Source organism: Ranitomeya imitator, chromosome 5, assembly GCF_032444005.1.
Source record: "Ranitomeya imitator isolate aRanImi1 chromosome 5, aRanImi1.pri, whole genome shotgun sequence".
Classification (NCBI taxonomy): Eukaryota; Metazoa; Chordata; class Amphibia; order Anura; family Dendrobatidae; genus Ranitomeya; species Ranitomeya imitator.
Window position 1 is genome coordinate 148,070,182 of NC_091286.1, and position 27,700 is coordinate 148,097,881.

The 27,700-nt window shown below is 41.5% G+C and overlaps 1 protein-coding gene across 10 annotated transcripts in view; it reads right to left on the reverse strand.

Moving 5' to 3' along the window:
- LOC138681586 (uncharacterized) overlaps positions 1 to 27,700 on the reverse strand; it is a 1,359,044-nt gene that overhangs the window by 1,131,205 nt on the left and 200,139 nt on the right. For 6 of the 10 annotated variants that reach the window (XR_011321935.1, XR_011321930.1, XR_011321932.1 and 3 more), the window contains exon 3: positions 4,670 to 4,766. The exons of 3 other annotated variants lie outside the window; for them this stretch is intronic. The gene's annotated coding sequence lies outside the window, so the exon portion shown is untranslated. Of the gene's footprint in view, positions 1 to 4,669; positions 4,767 to 13,972; positions 14,043 to 27,700 lie in introns of those variants that run through there. One more of the 10 variants, XR_011321941.1, reaches the window with a different exon arrangement.

Genomic DNA, 27,700 nt, shown 5'->3' on the forward strand with positions numbered 1-27,700 from the left:
CTGGACTCCGTCTGGTGTCTGTTCAGCGGTTCTTTTCAGAAGTGCACAAAACTGTGGTCGATTGAGCTTTTATGTACACCTAAAAAGTCGGAAAATGCCAGACCACAGGTCCTATGGCATCCACAGTGCCTCCACTTACCTCATTATAGGGAATCTTTCACCGGGGGTTCTGTCTGAATCAAGTATTTCAGAGATTTACATGAAAACGAATGTGAGCCAAGCCTTACTGCGATCTTTGGGAGGCAGAAAGAAGAAATCAATAGCAGGTGAAGAATTGGTTTTATTTATTTTTCACGCTGTTCCTCGAGCGGCATTAAGTGATTAGGCGACTTTATTCTTCGGGTCGGTGCGATAACAGCGATACCAGATTTATATCAGTTTTTTATGTTTGGCAGCTGTCACACAATAAAATACGCTTTTTATTGCAAAAACTAGTTTTTGCATCTCCATATTTAGACCGCTATAATTTTCCAATATTTTGGCTTAGAGAATCATATGACAGCTCCTTTTTTTGCGAGACGAGTTGATGTTTTTATTGTTACTATTTACGGGCACATGATATATTTTGATTACTTTCTAGTTTGACTTTTGGGAGGCAGAATAAACAACAACCAGCAATACAGCCTGGGGCCACCATGGAGACCATCGCATTGTGTTGTGCTGATGGGAGCAGACAAGGAGCTATTGACAGTGGCATCAGAGGGGTCAAATGTCCATGATAGGCACCAATTATGGGCATTGCTGCAGGGTGTCAGCTCTCATATAGAGCTGACACCCGCACTCGATCATGGCAGCACTCAGAGTGAGCCAGCGCGATCGGGAAGTATATGTACCGAGGTTTGCGGGAACGCAGGTCCCGCAGCATAGCACATATGGGGCACATGTCAGGAAAGGGTTAATAAAAATATGTTTTTATTAAACATTCCAGAGTGTATTCACATTTGTGAGTAGGATGTATATGTAATAGTGAATATTCTCACATACAATGTCCATTGATTAATTGACGTTGTGGTAAGGCTTGTGGTAAGGGACAGGGAAGTGGACATGCTGCTGATGGAGTATGTAGAGGCCGAGACCATGGGCCCAGACTTCTCAACCTCATTGGAAGACAGCAGCGTAACATAAAGCCAATTCAAATGTATTCCCATGAACTCCTTCCCACCCTAAAAAGGTATACAGTTTATGGTTTCTTCTTTTTCTTGATCTCCTCCTCCACCATATCAACAGGGTCATCATGTGGCCCTTGCACCAAATATTGAGAGGGTCATCAGGCGGCCCTCACTAATAATTTTTAGTGGGTAAACAGGCCATCCTTGATCATAATTTTTAGAGGGTCATCAGGCGGTCTTTGCTCATAATTTTAAATTTACCGGTGACTATTAAGGGGTGGAGGAGGCAGGGTTTTTTTCTCTTTTTAATTGTGCCCTATATACAAGTCATTATACAGGAAAGCCTGCTTCCTAACATTTTTTTGTATTATAAAAAAATATATAAAATATTCCATTTTATCTTCTGTTTTGTATGTTTTATTGTTAGTCAATGAAAGTGGAATAATACACTGACATTGTTCCCAGCAGCAACCTGGAAGTCAGAGATGCATCCAAGGATCTTCCCCAGGTTGTTCCCATTTTATTTGAGCGCTGTTTCCTTCCACTTCAGCGATTTTCCTGCCTCAACAGCCATCCTGTTAGGGTCTTCAGGAAAAATGCTCGTGTCAGACCTGATAACAGCTAATCGGAGGAGCTGTGAGACTCCCACAGATCTGATATTAATCACCTTTCATAAGAGGTCATCGATATTAAGGTAATTAATTTCACAGTAGCGGACATCCCTTTAAGACCAAAGAAGCAAATATTAGACCCTTCACTACACTTGGCTATTAGAGCAGATGGCAACAACACACATGAACTAAGGTTGGATCTTTTTGTTCCAACGTCATTTATGATTGACCCCCTACCATAACAACAACCCAGGAAAGTACAGTTATCTTCTGCACAAAGAAAAAGCCAAACAGAACTGCAAGGCAGAAGAATGCAGTTGCCCACAGTTACTCATGCACTTGTCTCATACCTAAAAATGGTCATACACAATATAAGGCTTTATGTCAAATATCTCACAACACTGAGGCTGAGATGAAGCCACCAGCATGGAAGATGGAAGAAGACATTTTATAACATGTAACTTGTTGGAAGAAAATAAGATCTGTTAAAACTACTGATCCTAAAAATATCTGTTGTCAACCCATGTCAGAATCACCGCTTTGTTCCAGCTGCATCCTATCACCGGTTCAGATCTTGATTATTTTGGCATCATTTACTGCTTTTGGCTACAAGTCAGTGTGTAAAACAAAAAAATGGATTTTGAGTCCAGTAGTTTGGGAACTTCAGCCAAAATGTGTAAACAGTGAAAAGATGTTCAAGAGCAATGTATTTTTAATTCTGATAAACCACTTTGTAACATGTAATTTCTACTCTTTGTTTACAGATCTTAAAAGGAGCACATTAGAAACATATATTTCATGAAAACTTTCTTAAAGAGTTATTCTCAAAATGGTACTATATCTCCCATCATACTGATCGCTGGAGATCTAGCTGCCCATGATCCCTAGAATGGCTGTTTTGGAACCCAGGAACAAAACTCTGCAGAGACCTGAACTGAAAGAAGCGGATTTGATCAGCCATAGACAATGAATATACTCTCTGATCACAATTATTAGACAATTTATCACTATTCTGATAGCTAGAAGGGTGGACATTCAGCCTTTAACTTTTTATGAAGCGTGCACATGTCCTCCCCTGATGACCTTTGATGACAAAAGCGTTGGTAGGCACACATGGCTGTTATAGGGTCAGTTCAGCTGTTGACTGCCCTTGTAAGTGCGGGAGTTTGGGGCATGCAGGGTTATGATACCTACCCTTAGGACTTATAAGGGATAATTACTCCCAGCTCTACCCCCATTGGTCTGAGAAGGATCATATCAGGCGTTTGTTTGGGATGAGGAAGAATTTCCTACCTATCCTGTGGATCTGAACTTTGGTTGAGAGATTTCCAACTTTTTTCCTCATTCACAAATAGTTTGAAATTTTCCTAATTATCTCATATGCATTATATGTGACCACTGTAATTTTTTATGCATATGTATAACAAAAAAAAATTCTTGCAGGGTAATATTGTGTTTACAGATATACTGTCCACCATTGTAGCGTAATATTCTTTCAAATCTCTATTTACATGAGAGACTGAGGTGTTCTCATTTTTATACTACTATAGTAATTTTTACATATGTGAAGTAAAAGTTGTTTTATTTTTCTCGCTGTGAAATTCCATGTCTATAAATACAGTATGTGAGTTATGGGGAACACAATATTTGTATGGGCTCACCAGCCCCTGTATCTTTTACTTATATATTTTACTAATTCATTTTATTATTGAACAACTAAAGTTCTGTTGGTCAATCCAAAAGGTTAACAAACCTGAATATTTAAGAAAGTAAAAGTGAGGCTTTGCCTTTGTTTGGAGAATATATATGTGTGCATAATTATTGGGCAACTATTAGTATGCAGAATTATTATGTAACTAAATGCAAATTTCATTTGTTTATTTACTTCTGTTATAGAGAATATAATAACTAGTGATGAGCGAGTGTACTCTTTGCTTGGGTTTTCCAGAGCACGCTCGGGTGGTCTCCGGGTATTTGTGACTGCTTGGAGATTTAGTTTTTGTTGACACAGATACATTATTTGTGGCTGCTAGACAGCTTGAATACATGTAGGGATTCCCTAGCAACCAGGCAACCCCCTCATGTACTCATGCTGGCTAGCAGCCATAAATCATGCAGATGCGTCGACAAAAACGAAATCTCCGAGCACTCACAAATACTCGGAGACCACCCTAGCGTGCTCAGGAAAACCCAAGCAACGAGTATACTCGCTCATCAGTAATAATAACCAAACAACTCAAAAGTACTTTGATGCATGTGATTATGCACTGTCCTGCATAAAAAATCATGTATCACTGCTTGAAGAAAGTGTCTTCTAAAAACTGTCAGTAGGTTTGTGAATTGATTTTGAGTCCAACTAGCTCATATTTAATAATACCAGCCAATAGCAATATAGCACCTCCAGCTTACTGGCATTATGAGTCAAAGTGGAGGTCTGTGTTCATTACTGATCGAGCCCATCAATCTAGTCCATAAAGAGTCACTCTCATCTCATCAGTCCACAAAACCTTTGATAGATCTGACTTCAGATATTTCTTGGTCCAGTTTTAATAATGGGCTTCTGGTCGCTTTACGTTTGATTTGTCTCAAGTCTTTTGCAGTTAATGTGTGCCTTTCCTCACAACACATTTTTTCGCAACAAAACATTTGATGGTTCTGTGATCGCACCCTAATATCTTACAAATTTAAGAGTGCTGCCTCCCTCTGTAAGATATGTAACAATTTTTGATGTTTCGGAGTCAGTTAAATCTCTTTTTTGTCCCATTTTGCCTGAGGAAAACAAGCTGCCTAATAATTCTGCACATCTTGATAAAGGGTGTTGCAACCTTAGACTGCACCCTCCTCACTACACAAATACACATCAGCTGATCTGCTTCATCCAATAAGCATCTAAGTTTCTATAGCTTTGAGTTGAAAACTTTGCATAAAAAGATATAGTCAAATACTCACTTGCCCAATGATTATGCACACAGTATAGAGTGGAGATCCAGTATGAGCACATTTGCTTTATTCCAGACAGGGCTCTGCAGAGACCAATTTTCAAGACCTGTAAGTTATAGATATAGACATAATAAAGTCTATATCTCCATTGCTTGGTGGGTTTTTACACTATGGTTAAATGAATAACATAGCCTAGGTAAATGGGTAATTATTTTCATAGTCCTTAATATTATAGGCAATTAATCACTTCAAAAAATTTGGTTCCACATATTTCACATGATAATCACCATGCAAAAAAAGAAGTGTCATTCAAGAAGAGTAAAATAAAAATTATCTATATTGGTAACATATAACATGTAAAATCATTTAAAAGGACAGGGTATAAGCCTCCCCGGAAGAAGCTACATAGCGAAACGGCGGTCGTCGGGTGAGCGGGTCACTCCTGCAGCAGGCAATTGTGCACACTATTATCGGGGCAACCTCCATCCAAGGCTACGTCTTATACAAGGTAACCTACATTGCTACTAAGCTTCTTATATGTATCTATATACCTACATGTATTTTTATAGACGTCTATACCCCTACACTACTTTTCATCATTTTTTCCTTGGATGAATTTTTCTTTAGCGCATTGATTTCACTTGTGCCATTAATTCAGGTTTCGAACTAGCATTTTATATTACCTTTTCAAAATTTGGTAGGTTGAAACTGCTTCCACCACTATTATTGTTTTTCCTATTTTTGCTAGTTTGGGACTTATGTGCCTTTCATGATAATTCAACTTTCCTGCTACAGGACTACCCCCTTCAACTATTGGAGGCTTATACCCTGTCCTTTTAAATGATTTTACATGTTATACGTTACCAATAAAGATAATTTTTATTTTACTCTTCTTGAATGACACTTCTTTTTTTGCGTGGTGATTATCATGTGAAATGGTGGAACCTAGATAAATGGGTGCAAAAGTGTAAGTTATGATGGGGGCAGGATTGTCCATCATGGTCATGTGACATCACAATGGACATCACATTGTTGTAGATGTATTTCCATCTCAATAGTCACAATTCAGTTAAATCATGTAAATAGATGAATTTTGAAAATAGTTTTGCACTGTTTACCACACTAATATCATCAGTCAACACCTCCAACATGAAATTAATAACATTTTGCACAAAATTATTTTATACTTCTTCAATAACATTCAGGATTTGAGGTAAGTTCCTTACTAGAACTTCTTGGAGAATAATACAATGTCAAACTTTGTAAAAATCATACACGTACAGAAATTGTTAGGGGTTACCAATAAGAAAAATTGAATTTTTTTTACACTGTTTTTGTCTGCTTTCTTCTTACAAAAATCTCACATAAAAACATAGCACCATCTTCAGAACCCAAGTTGGTTTCAGATGTCAGTTGCAGCTTCGTTGAGATAGCATGACTGTAAAGTAAATTGGAGCTGTGGGTATACATAAATGGTGGAGATGGCAGAGTGAACCTGCAAACTCGGCTCTACAGATCTACATCTCTATAAAAGACTAGCTGAAGAGCCCGGCGTTGCCTGGGCATAGTAAATATCTGTGGTTAGTTATAGCACGTCACTTCTCTTATTTTCCCATCCCGCCTCTCATTTTCCCAATCACATCTCTCATTTTCTCCCTCACATCTCTCATTTTCTCCCTCACTCCTCTCATTCCCCCCTAACACTTGTCATTTCAACCTCACATCTGTCATTTTCTGATCACTCCATTATTTTTCCTCACTCCTCTCATTTTGCACTCACACCTTTTCATTTTCACCTCACACCTCTCATTTTCACCTCATCACCTCAGTATATACATGTTTGTCATCTCCCTTATATATAGTATACATCTGTATGTCATCTCCTGTATATAGTATATACCTGTATGTCATCTCCCCTGTATATATTATATACCTGCTGTGTGTCATCTCCCCTATATATAGTATATACCTGAATGTCATCTCCTTCTATATATAGTATATACCTGTATGTCATCTCCTCCTGAATATAGTATATACCTGTGTGTCATCTCCCCTGTATATAGTATATATCTGTGTGTCATCTCCTCCTGTATATAGTATATACCTGCATGTCATCTTCTATATATAGCATATACCTGTATGTCATCTCCTCCTGTATATAGTATATACCTGTAGGGCATCTGCTCCTGTATATAGTATATACCTGTGTGTCATCTCCTCCTGTATATAGTATATACCTGTATGTCATCTCCTCCTGCATATATATGTACCTGTATGTCATCTCCTCCTCTATATAGTATATACCTGTGTGTCATCTCTCCTGTATATAGTATATACCTGTGTGTCATCTCCTCCTGTATTAGACCTCGTTCACACGTTATTTGCTCAGTATTTTTACCTCAGTATTTGTAAGCTAAATAGGCAGCCTGATAAATCCCCAGCCAGCAGGAAGCCCTCCCCCTGGCAGTATATATTAGCTCACACATACACATAATAGACAGGTCATGTGACTGACAGCTGCCGTATTTCCTTTATGGTACATTTGTTGTAGTTTGTCTGCTTATTAATCAGATTTTTATTTTTGAAGGATAAGACCAGACTTGTGTGTGTTTTAGGGCGAGTTTCGTTTGTCAAGTTGTGTGTGTTGAGTTGCGTGTGGCGACATGTATGTAGCGACTTTTGTGAGATGAGTTGTGTGTGGCAACATGCGTGTAGCAACTTTTTGTGTGTCGAGTTGCATGTGACAGGTTAGTGTAGCAACTTGTGTGCAGCAAGTTTTGCGCATGGCGAGTTTTGCACGTGGCGAGTTTTGTGTGGTGCCTTTTGAGTATGTGCAAGTTTTGTGTGAAGAAATTTTGCATGTGTTGCAACTTTTGTGCATGTGGCAATTTTTCCGAATGTGCAAGTTTTGCGTGTGGCGAGTTTTCCATGAGGTGAGTTTTGCACTTGTGGCGAGTTTTGCAAGAGCCTAGTTTTTGCATGTGGCGAGTTCTGCGCGTGGCGAGTTTTGAGCGGCGACTTTTGTGTTTCGACTTTTATGTGGCGAGGTTGGAGAATGTGTGGTGAAATGTGTGCTGAGGGTGATATGTGTTCAAGCACGTGGAAGTGTGTGGCGCATTTTGTGTGTGTGTTCATATCCCCGTGTGTGGTGAGTATCCCATGTCGGGGCCCCACCTTAGCAACTGTACGGTATAAACTCTTTGGCGCCATCGCTCTCACGCTTTACGTCCCCCTTGTTCACATCTGGCAGCTGTCAATTTGCCTCCAACACTTTTCCTTTCATTTTTTCCCATTATGTAGATAGGGGCAAAATTGTTTGGTGAATTGAAATGCGCGGGGTTAAAATTTCACCTCACAACATAGCCTATGACGCTCTCGGGGTCCAGACGTGTGACTGTGCAAAATTTTGTGGCTGTAGCTTCAACGCCTCCAACACTTTTCCTTTCACTTTTTTCCCCATTATGTAGATAGGGGCAAAATTGTTTGGTGAATTGGAACGCGCGGGGTTAAAATTTCACCTCACAATATAGCCTATGACGCTCTCGGGGTCCAGACGTGTGACTGTGCAAAATTTTGTGGCTGTAGCTGCGACGGTGCAGATGCCAATCCCGGACATACATACACACATACACACATACACACATTCAGCTTTATATAGTAGATATCAAGGAACACCATCCAGCTCCAATGAATGCCAGTAAAAGAACTAAATAGCCAATGAGGAAGAAAAGGACAAGAGGCCTCATTCTGTGATGCTTCGTCCATCCAGAGAGGATGAGAGAGAAGGCAGTTTGAGCGGCAGGTAATCTCAGCACAAAAAACTCATTTGCCCTTTACTATATCTATTTCACAAAGAATTACTCACACCCCAGCTAGGGGCACTACTCCATTTTTTATAGGATTCCATACCTTTTTGAGATACGAATAAAACTATCTTCACAATGAATCCATTTATACCAGGTGAAGTGAACACTTCACAACAGGTGAAGGACAGCATCCAAAAGGAAAACCACCTATGCCAAAACATGGTATCCATCCACAGACAGCTGTTTCGAGGTATTTGCATTGAAAAACACGTGATGGTGTCTCCGCGGCTTTTCTACATGCATTTGCATATTTCCCATAAGGGATGGGAGCAGTGTTCTGGATCACTGCATTGAGAAACACGTGATGGTGTTTCCGCGGTGTTGGATGTTTTGATCTCCCCGAGGTCATTCATCCTTGTTTATAGTCCTTTTACTAGGCACTGCTCCTAATAGCCAGTTTCCTACTCCACACTGATGAGGGGCAAATACCCCGAAACAGCTGTCTGTGGATGGATACCATGTTTTGGCATAGACGGTTTTCCTTCTTGGATGCTGCCCTTACCGTGGTTGTTCCTTCCCGGTGAAAGACCTGGCTGTTTATTGCTTGCTTTGAGAAACACGTGATGGTGTCTCTGCGGCTTTTCTACATGCATTTGCATATTTCCCATAAGGGATGGGAGCAGTGTTCTGGATCACTGCGTTGAGAAACACGTGTCTCCGCGGTGTTGGATGTTTTGATCTCCCCGAGGTCATTCATCCTTATGTTTATAGCTCCTAGACTTCAGGCACTCATTGCCAGTAAAAGATTCTCTACAATGTATTAAAAATGAACACTTTATGGTAAAGTTAATCTGTCCAATTACTTTTTAGCCTCTGAAATGAGGAAGCTTTGAAGAAAAATGGGTGCAATTCCTAAACATTTTACAGGATATTTTTATTCAAGTCCCTTAAAGGGAATCTGTCAGCAGCTTTTTGAGAGCAGCATGACATAGGCAAAGAGAAACTGAATCCAACAATGTATCACTTAGTTTACTGGGTGCAGCCGTTCTGACACAATCAGAGCTTTTTAGCTTTAGTATGAAGCAGAGCTGAGAAAGCTAACCCCGCCCACACCAGGCTCTCTATGTATAAAGTCCATAGACAGTGAGGTGCTTATCATAGGCAGAGGTGGTGTTACTGCACTAGTGTAGTCCAGCAATGTTAATCTCTTAGTGATAAATCATTCACAGAAAGTAAACAGCAGACACTTTGACAAGTGACACATCCCTGAATTCTGTGTTTTAGCCCCTATCTTCTGCTGTCTTCAGATTACAGAGCAAAACCTGTGCACAGATTCCCTTTAACCTCTTTCCGATATTGGATGTAATAGTACGCCGATGTCGGACTCCCCATTTGTGGTGGGCTCCGGCGTTGAGCCCGCACCTTTCAGGGCACATGACAGCTGGTCGGCGCTCATAGCAAGTGAGCATTTCTGCTACATACACGCGATCTGATCATCGCCTGTATGTAGCAGAGCCGATCGTACAACTGTAGCTTCTAGTCTCCCATGAAGACTATTTAAGCATGAAAAAAGTAAAAACAAGTTTTCAAAATTATAAAAAAAAATTAAAAAATATAAAAGTTCAAATCACCTCCCTTTCACCCCATTCAAAATAAAAAAAACAATAATACAAACCAAACATGCACATATTTGGCATCGCTGAGTTCAGAATCGCCCGATCTATCAATAAAAAAAATAATTAACCTGATCGCTAAAAGGTGTAATGAGAAAAAAGTTAAAACGCCAGAATTACGTTTTTTTGGTCGCTGCAACATTGCATTAAAATTCAATAACAGGCGATCAAAAGATCGTATCTGCACCAAAATGGTATCATTAAAAACGTTAGCTCGGTATGCAAAAAATAAGCTCTCACCCAACTTGAGATCAAGAAAAATGGAGACGCTACCGGTATTGGAAAATGACGCAATTTTTTATCAAACTTTGGAATTTTTTTTCACCACTTAACTAAAAAAAGATACATGTTTAGTGTCTACGAGCTTGTAATGACTTGGAGAATCATAGTGACAACTTTGGGATTGCAAATTTTTTTGTAATTTCACCACACTTGGACTTTTATTCCTGTTTTCCAGTACACAATATGTTAAAACCAATGGTGTCATTCAAAAGTACAACTTATCCAGCAAAAAACAAGCCCCGCATGGCCATTTTGACCAAAAAATAAAAAAAGTTATGGCTCTGGGAAAAAGGGGAGCAAAAAATGAAAATGCAAAATCAAAAATACCTATGGTCAGTAATGGGTGAATTAAACCTGAAAGTGTAAGCTTCAATTGCATCTCTGTTGTTTCATTTTAAATAAAAAAAGTAGTGGCATGCAGAGGCCAAATCACGAAGTCCAAATATTTCTAGACCTACCTGTATATGCAATTGAATGTTTTATTACTAAGTCAGTATGTGGAAATAGAAAGCATAACTAATAACATAATTTCCGTCATCCATCACATCACGTCTAAAGCAATAAAGACATATTTTACAAAAAGGAACCTCACCAGAGATCTAAAGAAGTATAAAACCATAATGGAGCACAGCTCATACCCTAAAAAGACCTTATCCACTATCTATCATTTTTACTAACCTAAAACACTTCAATGAAGAGCGCATTTGTCTTCTTACGGGGAAGAGTGCTAGACAAGACATTTTACGGGGACACAATAAAAATCTTTAAATCCTTTTATGATACTTCCCATTGTGTAAAGTTCAACAGAACTCGTATAAAATCATAAGATGTGCATCACACCGGTCAAATCTTATAATCAGTGTCCTAATATTTTGAATTTATCCTGGAGATGAAATAGGTAAAAATGAACTTATATACACAATTGGCAGACGTGACGTGACCATTCATCCAGCCTTTTAGGCCTCAATACTAGATATAACCATATCAATTATTTCCTCTACTATCCAAAGAAAGCATTTTCTTAAATATGTGATTTGAAAAACAAAGTAAGTCTCAAAGACTTATACAATACCTGCTAGCTGGAGATAAGCTGTTAATGACACCGTAATGGAGATTGGACACATCCATCTCTCAATGGGCAAGTAAGGTAGATCAGCTATACCGAATCCATGAACTTACAGCAATCGAAAACCAAAATTTCAAGATATTGATGAGAAATTGGAAACACTGGTAAGATCCTCACAGGTCAGCACCTTCTTGTTAGGGCTCAGATGTAATTTTTTGCTCTTACAATTCCTACCCTTGTTTTTCCCCCATACAGTACCTATTTTAGTCTAGGGAGCTGCTCACATCTCTCTGCAGTTTACAGACTGTGCAGTCCTCACAAAATCACGGAGACAGTCAAGTTTTGGATCAAACTCACCAAAGCAAGTTTATGGGTTTGTGAAAAAATCAAGCAGCACTCGGATGCCATCAGTGTGTTATCCGTTTTTCATGGACTATTTATTTTGATAAGCTTGAGAGACCTACATTAGTTCATTTTTTCATACAAGAAAAACTGCTGAAATTCTGACGAAACGCTAATGGTAAAAGCGAACATTAACCAAAGTCTGATGAAGCTCTGGTAAGAAAGGCCGATGAAACTCACAACAATTTTAACACCTGATATAACTGACATCTGAATGAGCCCAAACTGTTACATTAACGCTGTTTAACACGAAAAATGCATTTCCTTATGTGAGTGATAAGGCATCATGGGTTTTATTCACACAGTGCTGTTTTAGCGCTTTTTCAACATGAAAAATGCAGTTTTTGATGCGTTGTGATGCATTTTTATGCATTCATTTGAATGGGTAAAAATATGCAGTAAAATGCGGTAAGAATTGATATACTGAGATTTTAAACAAAACCACTGCAGCTCAAAAAATGCAGATTTTAAAAATCTCCTTTATTTTGTTGCTGCTGTAAAATGTTGCCTTTTTTAAGCACGAAAAAAATGCATGGAAAAATTGGAGCAAAAATGCTATATGCTAACCAGCCCTAAAAATTACTATTATTATTATTTCCATTTGCCAACACAGTGGCTCTCAGAGATCTTCTGATTTTTGGGAAATATGTCACAAATTTGGGAGGGGGCACAGAAGATTAATTGTCTCTTTTGCATTCTTAGTTGCATCAAAGAATTGTCTCAATTTTTGTACAGTAATGTCTATTAAAGTGAAGGTGCCACCAGTTTTCTTGTAGTTTTTTTTAAATGAAATTAAGCTTAAAATAGTAATTAAAATGTATTCATGCAATGTTTGTACTGTTTGCAAACATTTCTATATGAAAAATATAAATTTATTTTCTTACAAATATATATTTACCACTAGGAGGAGCATTTTCCATTTTAGACCTCAAGCAGCTATAGTAAGACTTACCAGCTTTACTGTTAGCTGGAAAATTGGGGCAGTAACTGCTGACATCACCATTTCCCTCCCCTTTTGGGTGGTCTAGTATCCCTGGGGCAGAATGAAGAGTAACATCACAGGGCAGCGCCATTTTGTAGGAGACTGCCCTGTGATCTGCTATCACCAGCAGTTACTGTTTTTCTCTCTCCCATCAGTCTCTCTCACCCAGATGACATGATTCTCTCACCCCCCTCCACAACACCTGGCCATTCACTGCAGCTCCTTATCTTATCTTAATAAGGGTTGGCTCACAGCTCCTGCTCCTATAATGCTAATGATACACTGTTCCTCATTGATGTCTCTGCTATTCTGTCATGCTTTCCTCCTGCATTTTACTACTGTCAGCCCTCAATCTAGGATCTGTTTGCTGGAAGCAGTACTGCTTATGTTTAGATAGCAGATCTGAGGGCTCCTTGAATATGGCAGCAGAACACTCCCACTACTGTGAATTGTGCAGCCCACAGAGGCCAGCCCAGTTCACAGCAGTGACTGCTCCATTACAATAGATAGGGTCAGGGGCTGTCTGTTATCTCCTATGACCATGGGGTGCTGTATTATGACACTGATAGTGTCCTGCTGCTGCTGTGAAAACAAGATGTTAGCCCCCAGTGCCTTCTTTAAACTCCAATAACACACGAAATGTGTTTCAAATGCATTCAAAACTTGGTTATAACAGCAAGTTAAGCTACATTACATTGATTTATTAATTATCTACAAACACGGCACCTTCCCTTTAAGTGAGGCATGTCCATTTACTATCAGGTAAATTGGAAAGGTTCATTGATCTATTAATGAGAGCAGATATGTGGCTTTTTTTATCTTGATGGTGGGTCCTTAATACGGTATTTTAGGAAAGACCTGCCTACCCTTTCAAAAATTAAACATCCATTTTAGTGTTTTAAAAAAGATAAACAATGTTTTGATGATTTTAGCTTTAGACTGAAGCATTCAATATATTCACATTATATTCATATTTGGCAAAAAGAGATGAATATATGTTAGTTTTTACGTGGTTACATTTTTTCTATATAGTATACAAAACCTTTATGCCGTTTGACTTTCCCAGGGAATGTCAGCATGATTACCTTGATCTAGAAATATTCATGTCTTCACAAGTACAGAAAAAAACTTCGGATCTTCAAGATGTCTTGATTTTTACAAGCTGTTGAAACTGAGCAAAGAGCAATGTGTAATGTGAGACATAAAAGAAGAAAGTAACAAGGAGGCTATTCAATCATCTCCCACATTAAATCTGTGCATCCCAGGAACTGTGTTAAATGACTTATGCTTCATTTTTCTTTTTTTTTTAAGCTTTATAATTCCGGAGTTTCCAATAAATGTAATGATATAAAGTAATTCACCAGCCAAATGTAACATTTCTAAATTTAGGAGCAATTTCTTCGAATGTTGCTTATTTAAAGAGCTTATTTCACCAAGCTCTTATCTCCTCGTCTAACCTCCAGTATGGGTCAAAATGGGGGGGGGGGCAGGCAATGTATATGAGTTTAGCTGTGTCACATTACAAACCCTTCAATCAGCTCTCCTCCTTTCATACATTGTCACCTTTGCTGTACTGCCCCTCCGTCCACACTGCTTGCATGTGTAATGTGGTGGGGGACAGTGGCCGTGAGCGAAAGTACTAATCTCTTACACCCCCGCACGCCACATTAAGATGGGGGTCCTATCTTAGTGTGTGGGCTTCGTCTATCGGGGCGCTATGCCTGGCGAGGACCGGATGTTGGACAGTTCAATGATGGAGAGCACCATTCTAAAATAAACAGTCTTTTACTTAACAATAACTTGGTGGTAACTATGTACAATAGATAGCAAGTGCATAACTTCACATAATTTCACAAACGTTTCCTTTACAATACTAAGCATCTTCAAACACAATCTCTCTAGCTCTTCCAATCTTACTTGTTGCTGCCTCAAATTCCTCTGTATTCACCGCAACTCAGCACAGTACTACAGTCCAGTAAATGAGAATCCTATACTTCAACCTGCAGTTCCACGTCCTTTTTCGCTTAGGGGCGTTAGCTTGCCACTATCTCCTTTATTTAGCTTCTCTGCTTGCTGATGCCTTGGAACTGTCGCCCAGGGAACCCTCTACATCTCACTCTCCCTGTTCCGTCCTGGCCCATTATCTCTCTGTCTGGCAAAGTCAGGGCCGTACTGCTAGGTGTCCTATCCCAGGACCTATGTCAAACGCATCACTTTGTCCTTTGATCACTTATCCTTCCTTTACACTGGATCTCGCTATCCATTGCCTTGGTCTCCACTCATGTCAGGGACACACCCGTCACTTGGCTCTGCTGACTAGTCAGACCTTCTGCTTCTGTTGCATGCTGGGCCTTATCTGACTTCCTGAAAAGAAACTGTCTTTGTCTCTGCATGTTAGCCTCTCCTACTCTGACCTAGACCCAATCCTTAACCCTAACTCTCCCTACTGTCGATCAAACTACAACGTCGTCACTAATAACGCATGTGACAATACACATTACACATCATAACAATATGCGTTTCTTCAAGGGGGAACACGGACAGTATGTTTATCTTCTTACATATGGTGATGTGCCAGTAATCACACTTATGTCTGTTGTGCTCAGCCAACTTGTACTCGCTCTGCAGTGAGACCAGGGCTGTCATTATATCTCAAAAAGGAGTAGCGTAGAACAGGCAGGTTGCTCCTGTCTCCTGTGAGACATACTGTTAGCCCTGATCTCACTGGAGAGTCATTACAAGTTACCTCAGCACAACAGATATAAGTGTGATTACTGATACATCTCTGGATAGAATATGTGAGGGAGAGGCAGTACAGAAGAAGTGAATATGCCATGAAGGGATGAAAGGCGGAGAGCTAATAAAGGGGTTTGTAATGTGATACAGGTAAACTCAGCTGTGCACCCCCCCCCCACATATATACACACACACACACACACACACACACACACACACACACACACACACACACATACACACAATAATTCATGCAGAAGGTTAGACCAGGCGATCAGGGCTGTATCATAACATCTCATACACTAAGAAACTTGCTGTAAGGTATCATGTTCTTCTTTTCTTTGAGTGTTTTTGTCTGCTTATGATTGTCAATGTCATTCAGGGGAAGTACAGGCCCCAGTGAAAAGCATTCCAGAAGAACGATTACAATGGAAGGCACAAAATTGAGGCTGAAACCCCTATGCCCCAAATAAGGGGACTTGCCAGTTGATTCCTAACAACGATTATTTACAGCGAACTCAACTAAGGGTAAAAACAAGACCCACTTTTCCTGATTCTCAGATACAAAATACCTAAGATGTGTCTCAACATTCTGACTTACTCACTTAGTTTGCCAGTTTCCCCAATAGAATGTGGATGAAAGGCGAATGAAAGAAGAGAATGAAAGATGAAATGCGTAAGCGAATACAAAACACCTTCCAAAATTTAGATACAAACTGAATCCCCTGGTCGGAAACAATATCAGGGGGAATTCCACACAATTTCACAATCTCCTTAATAAAAATGTGTGCCAAAGTATTGGCATTCGGTAGTACAGGTAACGCAACGAAATGAGCCATCTTGCTGAATCTTTCTATCACCACTAACATTACTGTGTTACCTGTTGACAAAGGTAAATCAGTGATGAAATACACAGACTAATGAGTCCATGGCCTACAGGGAATAGCCAATGATTGAAGAGCCCTGGACGGACGAGCGTGAAGGGGTCTTAGAACGTGCACAAGTACTGCGAGCATATCCATAATCCTGAACATCCTGGTGCATGCAAGGCCACAAAAAAAGATGAGTAAAAAGATCCATGGTGGCTTTACTACCAGGATGTCCAGCCAGGACAGAATCGTGAAGTTTGCTCAAAATTCTAATATGGAGCTTAAGGCTATGTGCACACTTTGCGGATTCCACTGCGGATTTCTCTGCAGCGGAATTCCAAAATCCGCAGTGAAAACCCGTTGCGGTTTTTACTGCGGATTTATCGCGGTTTTTACTGCGGTTTCTAATGTGGATTTTCATCTGCATCTTCCTATTGGAGCAGGTGAAAATCCGCAGAAAAGAAGTGACATGCCGCGGAATGTAATCCGCAGCGTTTCCGCGCGGATTTTTCCGCAGCATGTGCACAGCGGTTTTTGTTTCCCATAGGTTTACACTGTAATGTAAACTCATGGGAAACTGATGTGGATCCGCAGCGGTCAAATCTGCTGCAGATCCGCAGCAAAATCCGCAAAGTGTGAACATAGCCTTACAGGGACAAACAGTTTAGCTGAAGGACAGCGGCAGGGGCCTTCCACTGAGCCTCTACGACCTTTTCACATACTTGTCTGTAGTATGGGAACTGGCTCACAGTTACTTCCTCCCCCTTGAAGCAATAAGATAATGTATCTGTTTTATGTTCTTATCCCCTGGCCTGTAAGCCACAAAAGACTTGAATCTGGTAAAAAAAACAATGCCCATCTTGCCTGTCTAGATGTCAGACGTTTGGCGGATTCCAGATACAATAGGTTTTTATGACTGGTGATGACAATGACCAGATGAACTGTCACTTTCGAAAAATGATGCCATTCCTCAAAGCCTAAGATTATTTCCAAGAGTTCCCTATTGACAATTTTATAGTTCTGTTCAGAAATTTTCTGGAGAAGTATGCAGATGACCTCCATTTAGGAGATGAACCCTGTGACAATACAGCACCAATCCCACACCTCCGATGCGTCCACCTCTATAATGAACAGGTGAGTGATGTCAAGCTGTATAAGGATTGGATTGCAGAGGCAAAACATCTCTTCAAGGTAGAAAATGCTTTGCAGGCCAGTTTAGACTATTTAGAAAAGTCTGTCCCTTTTCTGGTCATATCCGTAAGTGGTATGGCCACTACCAAAAAGTCCTTGATGAACTTCAAACCAGTGGAAGATAATAGATACCTCAGAAAAGGGATCTCCTGATCCAAAAACATACATTTCTCCAACCTGACATATAATTTATTTTCCCTGAGTATTTGTAAGACCTGCCTGACATCTATCTGATGTATCTCTAGGACCGACAAATAAATTAAAATGTCATCCAGATTACAATAACTACAACAAATCTCCCTGCTAGATGTCAGAAAATGTCATTAACAAAGTGATGGAAATGGCGGGAGTATTTGTCAACCTAAATAGCAAGACAAGGTTTTAACAGTGACCATTTGGGGTATTAAAATCAGTCTTCCACTCATCCCCTCCATAATATGGATAATATTTTATGCCCCCCTAAGGTCCAGTTTGATAAAATACTTAGTCCCGATGATCTGATTAAAGAGATCCGGAATGAGAGGGAGAGGTTATGGACCCTGAACACTGATCCTATTTAGTTCACGGAAATTCAAGCAAGGGCGTAACCCCCCATTTTTTTTCTTACCAAGAATAACCCTGCTGCCACAGGAGATGAAGAGGGTTTGATATGGCCCTTAGCAAGACTCTAAATAGTATAGTCCTTTATAGCATGCTCTTAGGCAAATTGGCCCCAGAATTTAAGTTAAAGGGAACCTGTCACCCCCAGAATCGTGGGTGAGGTAAGCCCACCGGCATCAGGGGCTTATCTACAGCATTCTGGAATGCTGTAGATAAGCCCCCGATGTATCCTAAAAGATGAGAAAAAGACTTTAGATTATACTCACCCAGGGGCGTTCCCGCTGTTGGTCCGGGTCCGGCGCCTCCCATCTTCATCAGATGACATCCTCTTCTGGTCTTCACGCTGCAGCTCCAGCGCAGGCATACTTTGTCTGCCCTGTTGAGGGCAGAGCAAAGTACTGCAGTGCGTAAGCGCCGGGAAAAGTCAGAGAGGCCCGGCGCCTGCGCACTGCAATACTTTGCTCTGCCCTCAACAGGGCAGACAAAGCACACCTGCGCCAGAGCCTCAGCGTGAAGACCCGAAGAGGACGTCATCTGATGAAGATGGGAGGCGCCGGACCCGGACCAACAGCGGGAACGCCCCTGGGTGAGTATAATCTAATGTCTTTTTCTCATCTTTCAAGATACATCGGGGGCTTATCTACAGCATTCCAGAATGCTGTAGATAAGCCCCCAATGCCGGTGAGCTTACCTCACCCGCGATTTTGGGGGTGAAAGGTTCCCTTTAATAGAGTAATAACATGGTCAATGAGGAAGAAGTTCCTGACACCCCTGTTTAGAAAATACATCCTCAAAATCAGACAGTCATTCCGACAGAGACCTGGTTTCTACCCTGGCTATAGGGGTGCACATACAGTGATTTTGACAGTACTCCCTCCACCTTACTACCTCCCAAGTCTACAAACATATTCTAATATGGAATGCCATAGAAGAAAAGAAGTGAAAAAAGGATCATGTAAATTAAAATGATAAATTTATTAATGAATATTAAAATAAGTTTAACATGAAGACAAAAAACTATTGATAAGAGGGGGAGGAAAATACCACCAGTACTAAGAAGGGGGAATTAGCAAGGTACAAATCCAAAGATAGAATATCAATTAACCAATAACCATATATGCTATGCAAAGATGGCGGTTATATTTGTAAATAAACAATAAAGGCACAGCAGATTGTGGGTGAGCCCATACAGGAATTACTCATGTGCATGTAAATATTAATTATTCCTTAAAGAGGAGGCACATATAAGGTATATGTCCAGAGAATACAACAACAAGTTGTTAATAAGCTGGAAAGTGAATTCACTACATATGCCAAGGATGCCAAAAAGGAAAAAGGGGAAATCACATGATAGGGTTAATTTACCTGTGGTGCAGATATAAGTCAGGAATAGCCGTGCACAAGGGTTGGAGTACCAATGCTGTTATCCCAAGCCCGACGAGCGCCTTTTCGCAAATGCTTCTTCCGTTGGGGCAGGTCCTGCATCTTATTTTTTTCTAGTATTCAGAAGCCGTATTGCTATTTGAGTCACCTGCCAGGGCCGTAGGGTACCCGATACCGGGTCCGTTGTTCACAGGGGGATGTCTGGGTGGCGACCCGGTCCATGGCCCTGGGCGCCCATGTAAAAGAGGAATTGAATAAAGTTTATGTTTGTGACACCACCTGTGGTATTCGGTCAGTGGGGACCGGCGCTGCTTTAAGGGGTCCTCTGGGGTGATGTTATGGCAGCTAGATGGTATAACTTCCCACAGGTGAAATATGCCCCCAGGGCTCCCGGAGAGTAGATGGAAGATGGTGAATGGTGCAGTAAAGAACGACGACATAGGTTTGCCGTCTCTTTACCTGGTTTACTGGAGACTTCAGGAAGCCACAGTCCAGGGTACCAGATCACAGGGCAGGCAGTGTCCGGCCGGCTTAGAAGCGAATCCAGAGGTCCCTTTACCAGGTGGAGTTAAAAGCCTTCCTCTAGCGCGGTGATGTTGTAGTCCCTTACTGCCTATGGCTTCAGATAAGAGTCGTAACAGTTTTTCTCTCTGTCCCCCATATAGGATAGGACAATACCTGTATGACAGGTAACTTGAGCCTTTTTACAGGAACTCTATCACTCCCCTGGCTCTATGTGTTACTGTGTCTTCAGGTGTGTGTGGCAGACAGGTAACTTGCAGTTCAGCTGTCCTACCGCTCTCTGTTGTAAGTCGTAGAGTCCCTTACAACCTCGGTGTTCCGGCTACCAGCTATCTGCGCTTCAGAGAGAGGCAGCTCGTTCGCAGCTGGTCTCCCCTGATATCACTCTCCTGTGCTTCGCTCTCCTGCACACTTTCCACAAGCTGTCCTTTCCTTCTTAATTCTCTTTCTTCTGTAGCGACTAAACGTCTCAACCCTAGGAAAGCTAGATGGTCCCTGTTTTTGACTAGGTTCAATTTTGTGGTCACTTTCCGTCCAGGGGTCAAAAATGTCAAAGCTGATGCTTTGTCACTGAGTTTCCCTGGTGGTGGTGACCATGAGGTCCCTGTCCCAGTTTTGCAGAAGTGGGTAGTCATGTTGGCATTGTACCCTGAACTAGAGGGTGAGGTGTTGGAGGCCCAGGGTGATGCCCCGGCCTCCTGCCCTCCAGCAAGGTTATTTGTGCCACAAAATCTGCAACGCAAATTAATTGGGGAACATCGCAACTCTGTGATTGATGTTCATCGAGGTGGTAAGGCAACCGTGGACCTCCTTTCTCATCGTTTTGGTGGCCGGGGTGGCATCGGGATGTGGTTGAACAAGTAGCTGCTTGTAGCATCTGCACATGTTCTAAAGTATCGCATAGCAGTCCGTCTGGTACCCTTTTTCCACTACCTATTCCTAGCAGACCATGGACACACTTGTCCATGGATTTTATTACTGACCTACCGGTATCTGCAGAGAAGACTGTGGTTTTAGTGGCTGTAGACAGGTTCAGTAAAATTGTTTATTTTGTCGCATTACCGGAACTTTCGAATGCCAAGTTGTTTATAAATGAGATCGTAAAGCTTCATGGGGTTCCCTCCAATGTGATGTCAGATTGGGTGACCCAGTTTGTTTCCAAGTTCTGGAAGGTGTTCTGTTCTCAACTGGGGGTGCAGCTGTCCTTTTCCTATGTTTTCCATCCCCAGTCGAATCAACAGACCGAGCACGTTAACCTGAATTTGGAGTCTTACCTCAGGTGTTTTGTCTCCGAAAATCAGGAGGATTGTGCTGTCAGAATTTGTCAATAATCACCGTCAAGAATCTACCGACAGGTCACCATTCTTTAGTGCATACGGTTACCATCCGCAGTTTGGTACTTTTAGTGGGGGAGGGGCTTCAGGAGTTCCAGAAGAGGAACGTTTTGCTTTGTTGCTCTCCTCAGTGTGGCGGGGGGGTTCTGAGTAATTTGAAGATTATGGGGGACAGGTACAAATGTATGGCTGATAGAAAATGCTTGGCAGGTCTGGACCTGAATGTGAATGACTTTGTGTGGTTATCTACCAGGAATATTAGGTTGAAGGTTCCTTCCTGGAACTTGGGACCTAGATTTATTGGTTCCTATAAAAATAACCTCCATCATTAATTCATCTTGAGCTCTCTCAGACTCTTAAGGTACCTTCACACTAAACGACGCTGCAGCGATACTGACAACGATCCGGATCGCTGCAGCGTCGCTGTTTGGTCGCTGGAGAGCTGTCACACAGACAGCTCTCCAGCGACCAACGATCCCGAAGTCCCCTGGTAACCAGGGTAAACATCGGGTTACTAAGCGCAGGGCCGCGCTTAGTAACCCGATGTTTACCCTGGTTACCATCCTAAAAGTAAAAAAAAACAAACGCTTCATACTTACCTTCCGCTGTCTGTCCTCGGCGCTCTGCTTCCTGCACTGGCTGTGAGCACAGCGGCCGGAAAGCAGAGCGGTGACGTCACCGCTCTGCTTTCCGGCCGCTGTGCTCACAGTGAGTGCAGTGCAGGAAAGCACAGCGCCGGAGGACAGACAGCTGAAGGTAAGTATGAAGCGTTTGTTTTTTTTACTTTTAGGATGGTAACCAGGGTAAACATCGGGTTACTAAGCGCGGCCCTGCGCTTAATAACCCGATGTTTACCCTGGTTACCAGCGAAGACATCGCTGAATCGGTGTCACACACGCCGATTCAGCGATGTCAGCGGGAGAGCCAGCGACCAAAGAAAGTTCTGGCCTTCTAGCCCCGACCAACGACATCACAGCAGGATTCTGATCGCTGCTGTGTGTCAAACTGAACGATATCGCTAGCGAGGACGCTGCAACGTCACGGATCACTAGCGATATCGTTTTGTGTGAAGGTACCTTTAAGATCCACAATGTCTTCCATAGGTCTTTCCTCAAGAAATATGTTGAACCTCTTGAGCCCTCACCCCTACCGCCACCCCAAATAATAGTTGATGGAAATCTTGAGTTTCAGATTTTGAGGATTGTAGATTCTCTGAAGAGTGTTTGCGCTTAAAACTCTGACTCCTATGGAATTAAAACAATTTAATGCAAATAGAACAGGGTTAAAACATATAAGACCATAAGTAGGTCAAGGAAGATACCAGTCAGTATCTTACATAAATCAAAATGTAGGTTAGATTGGCAGACTCAGGTAGAGAGATACATGTAAAGAAGCTGCGGAAACACCATCACGTGTTTCTCGACGCAAGCAGTGAATAGCCAGGCCTTTCCCCGGGGCAAAAACCCCGAAACAGCTGTCTGTGGATGGATACCATGCTTGGCATAGGTGGCTTTCCTTCATAGGATGCTGCCCTTCCCGTGGTTGTTCCTTCCCGGGGAAAGGCCTGGCTATTCACTGCTTGCGTCGAGAAACACGTGATGGTGTCTCCGCAGCTTCTTTACATGCATCTGCATATTTCCCATAAGGGATGGGGGCAGTGGTCTGGAATCACTGCGTTGAGAAACACGTGATGGTGTCTCCGCGGTGTTGGATGTTTTGGTCTCCTCGAGGCCAATCATCTGTGCCTTTATAGCCTTTTTACTAGGCACTGCTCCTAATAGCCAGATTCCTACTCCACACTGATGAGGGGCAAAAACCCCGAAACAGCTGTCTGGAGTGAGGTTTTCTGGAGCAATCCAGACCCTTTTGCAGAGAATTCTGTTTTTTTCTGTGGTCATTTGTACCGACAGCTTTGAAGATGAGTTATGTGAAGAACACCATCCGAGTGACGTTGGAGCCATCTATACGGGCAAGGAACAGCGTGGTCTTTATTGTACGTGACCTTATTGAGGAAAAGGCTGGAGGAAAGCGGGAGAACATCTATAGCATCAATGAGTTCCCTAATCAAGGTAACTACGATGTTACTTTTATGTCGGGGCATTATTGCTTGAATGTCTATGAGTGGTTTCGGAATCATGCCGGAGATCCCTGTTTGAAGGGAGTCAAATGTGAACCACTGTTTGGTCTTCAGGAAAGGCAGGTGACTATCACTGTCTATAACCCCTTTACTGAACCTGCATTGTTGGAGAGCTTCCTCTCACAATATTGTGACTTTGTTTCAAAGGGAGAGAAGCAAGTGAACTGTTTAGGAATCTTCAATTGTCGATACAAATATCGTGTAAAGTTCAGAAGAGATCCTGGCAGTGTGGGTGGGTTCAGACACCCTCCGGCGAACTTCTCTGTGGCAGGGCATAGGGGTTTCCTCACGTACCCTGGGCAGCCTCTGTTTTGCAGGAGATGTTTCTCTTTTGGACATGTCCAGGCAGACTGCCAGAAGGGGCAGTGTTGCCGAAACTGCAAGAAGGAGGGGCATATGGCTGGTGATTGCCCGATGGCTAAGACCTGTGACGTGTGTGGTAGTAGTGACCACATGTATAAGGATTGTCCGTGGAGGGCGCCTAGACGCTCAGAGAGTGAATGGAGAGAGGAGGAGGAGAGAAGGAGGAGGTTGGCGACTATCAGGAAGGAAACTGAAAGAATGGAGAGAGAGGAAAGGAGGGAGAGGGAGAGGGAAAGACGCTCTGTGACTCCAGATGACATTGTGCTAGCACCCCGTGGTACTATGAGTGATGCACAGAAGGAAGATAAGGAGTTTTGGTTGGCGGCAAAAAAAGTAGAGAAGGGGTTTAATAAGGAAGATCAGGAAGAAGATGAGGAAGAAGATGATGACTCTACTGTGCCTGAAATGTTTTCTCTTGAGGAAGCAATGGATGCAACGGAGGAAGACGTGCATATTTCTGAAGCTGAGAGCCCTGTGCACCCCTCAGATCCTCAGAATATTAGAGGGCTTTCTTCAGATCAGGACAGGGGTGCGAATAAGTGTCAGAGGGAGGAGGATGGGGAAAGTGATGAGGCATGCAGTAGTATGCCTAAGAGGAAAATTGGGCCAGCTAAAAAAAAATGGAGTGAGCACGAAGGGGTTAGTGGTTCAGAGACTTGCTGTTCAGTCCAAATGGCAGAGGAGGACAATGGTGATACTGGGTAAAATGAAAGCTCAGTGGATGTTTTTTTTTTTTCTCTCCTTTCTGTGAGTCTTGACCTTTGTCAAGGGCTTTTTGTGTAATGTGTGTAGTTTTGTGGTAATTTTTGCATTTTTTTTTTTTTTTATAGTATGGGTTTTTCTATAGTTTCTCAAAATGTGAGAGATTTTAAGAAAGCGAGGAGGAGAGCAGCAATTTTGGATTTTTTAGCTATGCAGAGTGCATCTATTTTTTGTTTGCAAGAATGTGGGATTGTGGATGGTGTGAAAGGGGATGAGTGGTCTTATGGTGCGTCTGTGTGGTCTGGTAGTGCAAATAATAGAAATGATGGTGTGGGTATTTTAGTTAAGGGGCAGGAGGTTGTTTTGAATAATTATTTGGTGGTGGAGGTGGGGAGGTGTATCTTAGCAAATTTTGAATATAAAAATGATAAGTTTTGTGTTATCAATATTTATGCGCCAGTAGAAAAAAATGAGCGTAAGTTATTATTTGAAAAAGTGAAGCTTTTTGTTCCAGGAAGAGTGCCTGTGGTGATTGTGGGTGATATGAATTGTGATGTGGGGGGAGTGAATGTGGATGTGTCTGGAAAAGTTTTGCTGGAGTTAGTTACTGACTTTGATTTGAGTGATATGCAGCGTGTGTGTAAGGTTAACCCTTTGTTAGATACCTTTTTTTCTGATAGTGGAAGAGCACAGTCCAGGTTGGATTATTGTTTTATTTCTAAAAATATTATTCCTGTTGGATATAAGCAGGATAGGGTCGTTTTTTCGGACCATGTTTGTGTGTTGTGCGAGTTAGATATTAATGTTAGTGGTGTGTTTGGAAAGGGTTTGTGGAAATTGAATGTGAAATTGTTGGAAAATGAAGCTGTGAGGAAGGAGTATGTGAGAAAGTATGAACAGTGGTGTAAAAGTAAGGAAAGTTTTGGGAATGTTTGTGAGTGGTGGGATTGGGTTAAGAGGCAGACAAAAAAGTTTTTTAAAAGTGTGGGGTATGAATTTGCGGCAATTAAGAGGGAAAACTTTGTTAAGTTGAATGCCCGTTTATGTTTATTGTATAAATTGAGGGAAGGAGGAATGGAGGTGGAGGAGGGGATAAAAAAGGTTAAAAAAGAAATTAAAGAGTTTTTGGAAGAGAAAGGGAAGAGTATTATTTTTAGGGAAAAATTGATAGAATGGAGCAAGATGAAAGGTGTTCGAGGTTTTTCTTTAAAAAGGTTTTTGGGAAAAAGCAGAGTATGGGTGTTTTGAATGCAGAGGATGGAAGAGAGGTAAGTGGGGAGGATATGTGTGAACATGTGGCTAAGTTTTATGAGGAGCTGTATGCAGTGAAGTGGAGGGATGAGGCTTTGGAGGAGGATGTACTGAGTGTATTAGAAAATAAATTGAGTGAGATGGAGAGAGAGAGAGAGAGAGTGATGGGTGAGGTGACAGGTGATGAGGTATGGAAGGTAATGAATAGCATGGCGTTAAATAAGACTCCAGGAGAGGATGGACTTCCTATAGAGTTTTATAGGGTGATGTGGCATGTGATTGGTAAGGATTTTGTGGATATGTGTAAGTATATGTGGTCTAGTATGGAGGTGGCTGAGAGTATGCGTGCAGGGATGGTTGTGTTAATACCTAAAAAAGGAGATTTGAAGAGTTAAAAAAATTGGAGACCGATAACGTTGTTGAATTGCGATTATAAGATCTATGCGAAAGTAATGGCGAATAGGATGCGTGATGTGATAGAGAGTGTGATTGGGGATGAACAGTGTTGTGCAGTGCCTGGGAGACGTATACATGAGTGTGTGTGTATGTTGAGAGATTGTTTGTGGGACTGTATGAGTCGGAAGAAGAGTGTATTTGTTTTGAGTTTGGACTTTGAAAAGGCGTATGATCGGTTATCACATAGTTTTTTGTTCCGGGTATTATTGAGAATGGGGTTTCCGCCTGATTTTGTTTGGAGGGTGAGGAGCTTATATAAAGACATTTATAGTTGTGTTTTGATGAATGGTTCTGTGGGTAGAAGAGTGAATGTTTTTTCAGGTGTGCGACAAGGTTGTCCTTTGTCTTCTGTGGTTTTTATTTGTGCGATTGAACCGTTGCTTTGTATGTTGAGGAAAGATAAAGTGATTAGAGGAGTACAAGTGCCAGGAGGTGGAGGGAGGGAATGGAAGGTTAGTGCTTATATGGATGACGTGTGTGTGTTGTGTGATTCAGAGTATTCTGTGAGGCGGGTGAAGTTATTAGCGTCTATTTTTTGTGGTGCGTCAGCATTTAAGGTGAATTGGGAGAAGAGTGAGTGTAAGGTTTTTGGGGGAGGGGTTTTAAGTGAGGATGTAGGAGTGAATGAGGTGACTGGGTCTATTAAGGTTTTGGGGGTGAAATTTTCAGAGAGTTTGGATGGGAAAGAAAGTTGGGATGATGCGAAAGGAAAGGTTGAGCGGAAGTTATGTTTTTGGAAGATGAGAAGTCTTTCGTTTTTTGGAAAAATCTTAGTTATTAAAAGTGTGATTTTGCCTATTTTCTTATATATTGCAGTGGTCTTTCCGCCGGGGTATATGTGTATGAGGGGGTTAAATAGGATTCTGTTTGTGTTTTTGTGGAATTCTAGAATGGAGAGGGCTAGGAGGGAGGTTTTGGTGAAACGTTTAGAAAAAGGTGGGTTGGGTTTTCCAAACCTTGAGGTGTTTTTTGGTGTAAATATTGTGGTTTTTGTGTTGAGGGTGATTAGGATGGATGGCAAGTTTTCTTGTCTGTGTAGGTTTTTGTTTGGGGCGTATTTATTTCGTTTGAAGTGGCGAGAGAGGGATCTGAGGTATCCGGTTGCTTTTGACGTGCCTAGATGGTATGTGTGGGTTTATAAATTTTTGGTGAAGTATGAGTTATGTGATGTGGATGTTAGGTTGTTGAGTAATAAGAAGGCTGTATATAGGATGATTGAATGTAGAGAGACAGAGTGTGGAATAAACATGGTAAGAGGGAAAGATATAGAAAAAGTATGGAAGAA